Source organism: Peromyscus californicus, unplaced genomic scaffold (assembly GCF_007827085.1).
Source record: "Peromyscus californicus insignis strain IS unplaced genomic scaffold, ASM782708v3 Scaffold_22__1_contigs__length_63687245, whole genome shotgun sequence".
NCBI classification, from domain to species: Eukaryota; Metazoa; Chordata; class Mammalia; order Rodentia; family Cricetidae; genus Peromyscus; species Peromyscus californicus.
Genome location: NW_026294525.1, coordinates 15981673 through 15989330, shown reverse-complemented (window position 1 = coordinate 15989330; position 7658 = coordinate 15981673). Strand labels below are relative to the sequence as shown.

Here is a 7658-nt window from a genome sequence, read left to right as displayed (position 1 = left end):
TATCGGTGCCTTTAAACATCTGGCTGTCTCAAAGGTCTCTGCCACCTTTTCCACTTTTGCTTTCTCTAATCAAAGGTCATCCGGTACGTTTACTGGGACGATGGAGGTAACGATGCCTGAACCCAGGAAGCCTCCTTCTCCCACTTTTTAGTGTTATGACCTCATAAGCTCCAGCGTGAAACTCGAGTGTGGACGCAAAGCAATCGCTTTGCATCCGATTTCAGGGCGCGCTAGGAAATGGCCACGACCGAGGCTTAGCTAACTAAACCTGAACAGCCCATAGGAAGGGGCTGGGGTTTGAGGGGGGGAGGGGGCGGGGAAGCGATGCGTCTGCGAAAACAGTAGCAGGGATTTAAAAAAAAAAAAAAAAAACTTTTGCCCCTAGAGGCTGTAATTTGACTGCCGTCTTTGGCAAAACTCCAGAGAGCAAGCTTAATCTCTTTCTGAGCCGCCTCCTCCTCTCTGCCGGGTCCGCCCGCAGGGCCCCCGAGGAGGCGGGCGGGGACCGCGACCCGCGGCGGCGGCCGGAGGAGCGGGGCGGGGCGGGGCGCGCCGCCGGGCGCGGAGTGGGAAAGAGGAAGTGGAGCTGGGCGGGCTGCAGGGCTCGGGGCCGCCGGAGCCGGCGCTGGAGCGCAGCACATCGCGGAGCCGGCGCTCGGGAGCCGCCCCTCTCCGGTAAGCGCGGCCAGGACTACTCCAGGGACCGGACCAGGGAAGCCGGGGACCTCGGCCACGCACCCCGAATCTGCAGGTGGGACTGGCAGAGCACGGTGTCCGCTCCTGAGGAGGAGGCGGGGGCGGGGGGGGGGTGGTCACTGAGCGCGCTACAACTGGGAGAGGACTGAAGGTAGCTGGCTGAGCGGCTCGCCGTCCTGGGAGTCCCCAAGTCCGGGCTCAGCCTAGATCTGCCGGCCCGGTTCTCCCGCCCCTCGCTGCAGCCCCCGCGGCTGCAGTTTGCAGCTCCGTGGAGTTTGCTCAAGCGCCGCCGGGAGTGCTACCCCACTCCCCAAGTCCAGCAGAACTGTCCCCACCTAGGACCCTCGGGGCCCACACCCCAACAGCGGTGTGCGGGCGCGCGCGGACGGGGAGGGTGCTGCGAGTCCCAGCTAGGAGCAGCCCTGCGAGAGCAGAAACTCTCATGGGCTCCCCAGATCAGCAAGTCAGCGTTTTTAGAAGTGAGCGAGAAGAGTTGAGAACCTGTGTCCCATCCGTCACCCGAAGAAACGGTAATACCTAGCCGGCTACGACTGTGTGGGCTGTTGGCGGGGGATGAGGGGGTGGGTTTGGGGGTAAGGGAGTCGGGGGGATGGGAGATGGGGTTGCGCAGCAGGCCCCAGGTTGACGGCCGGAGCAGGTCCCCTCTTTGTGTCCCGGTGGAGTCTCGCTCTGCAGTCAGAAAAGTCGGGACGCCCTAAGGAGGAGAGGGCTTGCTCGGTTTCACAACGTTCGTGAGAAACAATGAGGTAGATGATTTGCTTTGGATGTGCTGTATGAAGTTGGTATGTGTAAAGCTGACCGTGTGTGCATCGCTGGAATTTCATTAAGCTCTGGCTGGTCCTTTGCGCTCTCTTTGTACCACCCTCAGGTAGCTGGAGCTACTGCACCTATTTTTGAAGCCCCTAGGGAAAGCGAGTTTGGCTTGGCAGGGCATCATCTCAGAAAGTTCCCATCTCCGCGAGGGAGAGTTGTTTTGGGGATTTGGGGCACACTGGATACAAACTGGATATGCCCTGGCTACAAATCCAGCAGGGTGCCAGAATGTTAAGGATGGGTCAGATTTACCATTTAACTGAATTCCGGGCTTTAGATTGCGTTAACTCTGTAAAACCAGTGGTCAAGGGTTAAAGTCAGCCTGTTTGAATTCTCAGTTTCTGGAGTTCACAGATTTTCAAAGAACAGATGGGTTGTTTTTTTTTTTGTTGTTGTTGTTGTTGTGTTTGGTTAAACTGCTATAAAAACTTATCTAAGCCTATCATCGGGGATCTAAAACCTCTCAACTTTAGCCTTGCACTGTGGGACGTGCGAACAAGCCACGCTGGTAGCTTCGACTTCCTCCCTGATAAAGCGGTGTGTGGATGTGAATCAGATAGTTTTAACTGGCTTCATTGCTCCCAGAGGAGGGTATTCACTTGTTCTACAGCAGCTAATCCTTCCATACAAAAGCGATTGGGTTGCTGTTTGACCCTTTAACGTCTCTGAATCTGGCTTCCTGGCTCCTGACTTAGCTTTTTGGTCCTCTTGGGATCCCACCATGCCCAAGCCACTAAAACCAACCAGGAAGAAACTTCCTTCTCCGGAGTTCACCGACCTCCCGGGCTTCCTCCCGAAGTGGGTCCCCACCAGCAATCCTTGCGTGACCTTCCTTTAATTTCTTTTGCATGGCAGATCCCCCAAAGCCCTCTTCTGCAAAAAGACTAAACAAAGTGAGAACAAACAGCTGTTTGGTAGTCAAATTTGTGCCTGAAATCTGCCTTTCTTTGGTAGAATTTGTTCCTCTACTTTCCCTGGGAGTCCACCTTTTCTCAATGCCTTTAGTATAGATGCTTGTTACCCCCCAATAAATAAATAAATAAATAAATAAATAAATAAATAAATAAATAAATAAATAAATAAATAAAATACCTTCTAAACTTTCCGTGGGAGATTCCAACTGTCATTCAAAGAGGTTAAATGATCACATTGCAAACCATAGAAATTGGCAGCCTAATTTTTCAAAACCAAAGACAACCAGTAGGATTTCACTCTCCTGCTTTGTAGTTATTTCTTTTGGGGATTTAATTCAGTTTTACTGGTTTGTATTCTGACATGAAAAAAAAATGGAAAAACTGAGAAACCACAAGTCTTTTGAGCCTTTATTAAGTTAAAAACAGTTTCTGCTCTGTACTTTTATTCTCAATGCTGCAGTCCCCCCTTCCCCCTTTGTGGGTTTTTCTTCCTTTCACTGCTGGTAGTTGGGTGTTTCAAACAATTGTCACCTTGTAATCCTGCCTCAGAGGTGATTAGATCTCCAGGCTATTCAAGCAGGATGGCTCTTGGATGATGTGGCCCAGCCTCTGGGTCTTTGAGACTTAGAGTGATTAGGGGCAAGTATTCTAGGATTCTAGGATTAGCTGATGAGTATGAAGCTCCCCTCTGTGCCCTGGGAGCTTGCAGACCGGGTTCTGATCTGACCTGAATGATTTTATAATCAAGGAAAGTACCATTTATATTAGACCATTCTTTGGTTTTTCTTGCCTTTCCTCCCCCATGCCACCCCCTTCCTCCATACATTTCAGAAAGAATGCCCCTTAACTCCGGCGGAGCTGGACTGAGGATTGAATGAAGTAATCCATATTAAATCTTCCGCACATGTGGTGTGCTTTGAAGATGGTAGTTGCTGATAAGCTGATCCCTGGGGGGAAAAGGTTTTGCTGGAGGTAATCTACACTCTCCATTGGCAGAACTGTGGGCTAACTCAGCTGTGACTGACCCCTGGGCCTCCACTACCTCAAAGTGATGGTTGCATGGAGACAAATTTTCATATTTATAAACCATTTATTTGTTTCTTTGGGGGGTTTTCTCTTCACTTTTCTTAAGTAGGGTCTTGCTATGGAGGCCAGATTGGCCTTGAACTCACAATTCTCCCACCTTTGTTGGGATTACAAGTGAGTCACCATGCCAGGCTGTGGTTCACTCTTTAAGAAAAAAGAAAAAAAAAACTTATCTTTTGACATAGGAAAAAAAAAAAAAACATGATTTCTAATGCAAGGCATTTAACATATTCAGGCACAGATGGAAAAAAAGCAACCATTTTTTAGGCAAAGTCTCTCGAAGTAACCTTAGACTTGTATGTAGCAGGCGTCTGAGATGTTCATGCTTTATCTAAGGCCTGTGTCAATCTCAATGAATGAAATGAAAAGTTGACCCCAATCCGTTGGCCCATTCAGAGTCAGGGGCAGCTGTGCCAAGTAGAACTCACGGACAGAAGAGGGAGCCGCACGTGATTAGGATCTGGCTGACTACATCGTGTGTGAGCAATGGATGCCTTAGGCAGGATGCTAGGCATACCTGCTGGTCTTCTGCCCTGGTTCATTGCTAAAGGGCTTGGCCCCGGGGACCCTAAATGCTGCAGAACAACATCAGAGGTGCCTGGCTAACCCCTTGCCAGTGATTAGGAGTTCAGTGAAACTCCAGAATAGCTTTCATGTTGGAGTCTGAGTATCTCTTTGACCCATGCATATAGGTTCCTGAATATACTTTTTCCCAATCAGCTCTAGGCCAAGTTAAAATTTCCAGACTACAACATCTTCCTTGGGTAAGCAGAGGGCCTCTGGACCTGTGCATTCTGCGATCCTGATTAAACCTGCTTTTCACAGAAAGAATTGGTCTTTATTTCCAAAATACCTAGGGCCACAATGACTTTGTAGCCTTAGGTATTATAAGTAATTTAAATTAAGATATGTGAGAGCAATTAAAAGTATATAGGGAACCACAGAGCTGGATTGGTGATTAAGGACGCTTGCTACTATTGCAAAGAACTGGAGTTTGGTTCCCAGCACCCACATATGGTTGGTTGTAACTTCAGATTCAGGGGATCTCACATTCTTTTCTGGCCTCCTCAGGCCCGTGTGCATGCAAGGACACACACACACACACACACACACACACACACACACACACACACACCCCTAAAGTATATAGGAAGCATTGAAGATGTAGCTCAGGGGTAGAGCACATGCTAAGTTCTCATACTGGCCTGGGTTCGAATTCCCCAGTACCCTGGGCCCTAAAATGAACCTTAGGAGAATCTGTGTAAACTGAAATTTCCATTCCATCTTCTTCTATAAAGGATTTGAATATCCATAGAATGATCCCATCAGAATACCAAGTGATAGGACACTAAAGCCTGCCAGATCCACAATTCCATAACCCTTCTCTCTCTCCCTCCCCATACAATCCAAGAGGAAAGTCAATATGAAGAGTGTTAATGTTAGGGTGAATTTTTAAAACAAATCCTGGCTACACCCACTTGTAATAATGTGATGGTGGTGGGGTGTAGGGAGAGCTGGGATTTTCCCTGGGCCTTTAATTAAGAATGCTGTTTTGGTAGCTTTAATAACCACGGTGCTACAGAGGCCACAGAAGGAGCTTATCAGCTGAAGCCAGCCTGGCTATGGGATTTGGCTAAAAGCTAAGCATCCCTTTGACAGATGGGGGGCGGGACATCCTTTGAAAATGTCAAAGGGAAAAAAAATTAGGTGAGTGTGGATCTCATGATAGCTGAAACTTCAGCATGAAAATTCAGAGTCATAAACCATCATGCTATTGAGTTAGCTATCATAGTTGCAATACTATGTTGGGGAGTCACATGGGTCACAGGTAAGTGACCTGTGTCTAGACAGGCACAGAAGAGGAACAAAGGGTGTGAATTCCCCTTTGCGCTGGCAAACCTCCTACAAAAAGCTAGGTTTTAAGTATTTGGGGCTTTGGGGTGCATACGTATCTATGTCACGTGTTATTTGGTTTGCAATTATTTTAAAATGCAAAAACTAGTGGGCGTATGCGTTCATGACCGTACTCCCAGCTCAGAGGAAGCCCACACAGAAAGATTGCCATGAGTCTTGGCAACTGCAGAGGGAATTCCAGGCCAGCCTGGGCTGCAGTGTGAAAGTCTGTGTAAAGACAGTAAATGAATCAATAGACACACTTTGAAACGTGTAAAAGTAGACTCTTGTCATCAGCCATATCAAAATAGGATGTCGGGATGGGGAGATGGCTTCGTTGGTAAGGTTTTCTTGCAAACACCAGGACTGGAGTTTGTATGTATCCATTGGAAATAAAAAAATGCCAAGAGTAATGGCACAATATCCTTCAGTATTTCCATGGAGACCCCAAATAAGAGATTTCACTGGCCCCATCTGAGTTGATGCCATGCTGACCGGTGTGAAATTGAAAGCTTGTCTTTTCTCTGTCACTCTAGCTTCTCTTTACACTGGGGTTGGAAGTCCCTGCTGGACGTTGCGGTTGGTTCCCATGGAAATGGCCACATTTTCACATTCAGCCTGGAGTTAGACATAGAGGCGGGAGAGGCTTGGCTGGGTTGAAATAAAAGTTACGTTGAAACTTATCATCAGTGACTACACATGGAATGAGGACTGAGCCCCTGAGCGTGACACTCACCATTTGTGTGCCTGCTCCTCTTTTAGCGCCTTCCGTGGACTCCTGTGTCCCTTTTAGCCAACATCACTGGCACAGCCCCGAGTGGGCCATGCCATTTCTCATCTACTACATCTTTTCATACACAGTGTAAGGACGTGTTGCCTCTCCAGAGACCTTGTTCATCACACTGGGAAGAGAGGCAGGTGGATACATCTCCATGCTCACACAGAAGCTTGTAGCTGAAGCTGTTAAGAGGCCAGAAAAAAATGTGGTGATTCTGTGGAAAGCCATTTCATTTCAAGCTAAGAGAATAGTCCTGACTCTCCCTTCACCCTCTGTAACATCCCTATCTTTTTTTTTTTTCTTTTCTTTTAAGACAAGATTTCATGAAGCCCAGGCTGGCCTTTAACTGGCTATGTAGCTAAGGGTGACCTTGAACTTCTTATCCTCTGTCTCCGCTTTCCAAGTGCTAGGATTTCAGGCGTTCACCACACACTGGTTTTATGCAGTCCCGGGTGCAGACCCGGGTTTTGCACATGCTTGTGAGCCATGCTCCCAACTGAGCTACATCTCCGGCCCCCAGTTCTCTCTGTCTTCAAAGTAACTAACAATGAACTCTTAATTCCTAGGAATGAATGAGACTTCCTGCTGTAAAACATTAGTTCTTCCATTAGTAATTTATCAGTCTCACATTAGTAATTGATCACTGAATGTTAAATTTTATTCAGCTCATGTCCATTTATTGAGAGCCTACCATGCCGAGAATAATGCCTGACTAACCTGAGAGATGGTCTCCACAGAGATATGATGAGGATGATGGGAAAATCAGAGTGATGGATGAGCTACTCTTTACTGGTACTCCAGGAATCCTCTAGAGGAGGCAACATTTACTTGGGGCCGTAATGATAATGAGTTCTAAGGTACCTTTGAAATACACTGTTTTATCTGCTGGAAATCACACTGTTAGGCAAGCACTCCTCCACCGAGCTGGATTCTCCAACTCCAAATATACCATTTTCTATCTTTTAAAAAATTGTTGTCTGTGGTTTGGGTCTCACTTTGTAGCCCAAGGCAGCCTCAGACTCTGCACCCTCCTACATCCACCTCCAGAATCCTGCAGTGAAGTATGTTTTTATTTGTACTCCATGTACATCCATGACTGCACAGGGTCCCACTGAAGCCTTGTACTGGGATGGAACCTTCTTTCCTGTCTCTTAGCTCTCAGATACTGACTTGGATTTGAGGAAGAGTTTAATTAAATATTAGCATAATAATTTAAAAAATATTTCAATACATCTATGACCTGATGTACTTTTTAAAAATACTTTAACAATTCACTCGGGTCTGGCCAAAGGGTCTCAGGGAATCCTACTTAAGTGAACTTGACCCACACATGACTTGTAAAGGGTGAAGTCGAGCAGTTCCTGCAGCCAGCCAATTCCTTTGGCAGATGTCTGCTGAGGTCTGTGAATCCTCACTGCAGTGGAGCTGCCTCTCTAGAGCAAAGGCGTTAGCTACAA

At 47.4% G+C, this 7658-nt stretch overlaps 1 protein-coding gene across 4 annotated transcripts in view; it reads left to right on the top strand.

The window, feature by feature from the left end:
- The first annotated feature begins 596 nt into the window (after positions 1–596).
- The window catches only part of Plekhg1 (pleckstrin homology and RhoGEF domain containing G1), a 209754-nt gene continuing 202692 nt past the window's right edge, over positions 597–7658 (top strand). For 2 of the 4 annotated variants that reach the window (XM_052750968.1, XM_052750969.1), the window contains exon 1: positions 642–751. The gene's annotated coding sequence lies outside the window, so the exon portion shown is untranslated. Of the gene's footprint in view, positions 752–876; positions 1227–7658 lie in introns of those variants that run through there. The other 2 variants (XM_052750975.1, XM_052750970.1) reach the window with 2 other exon arrangements.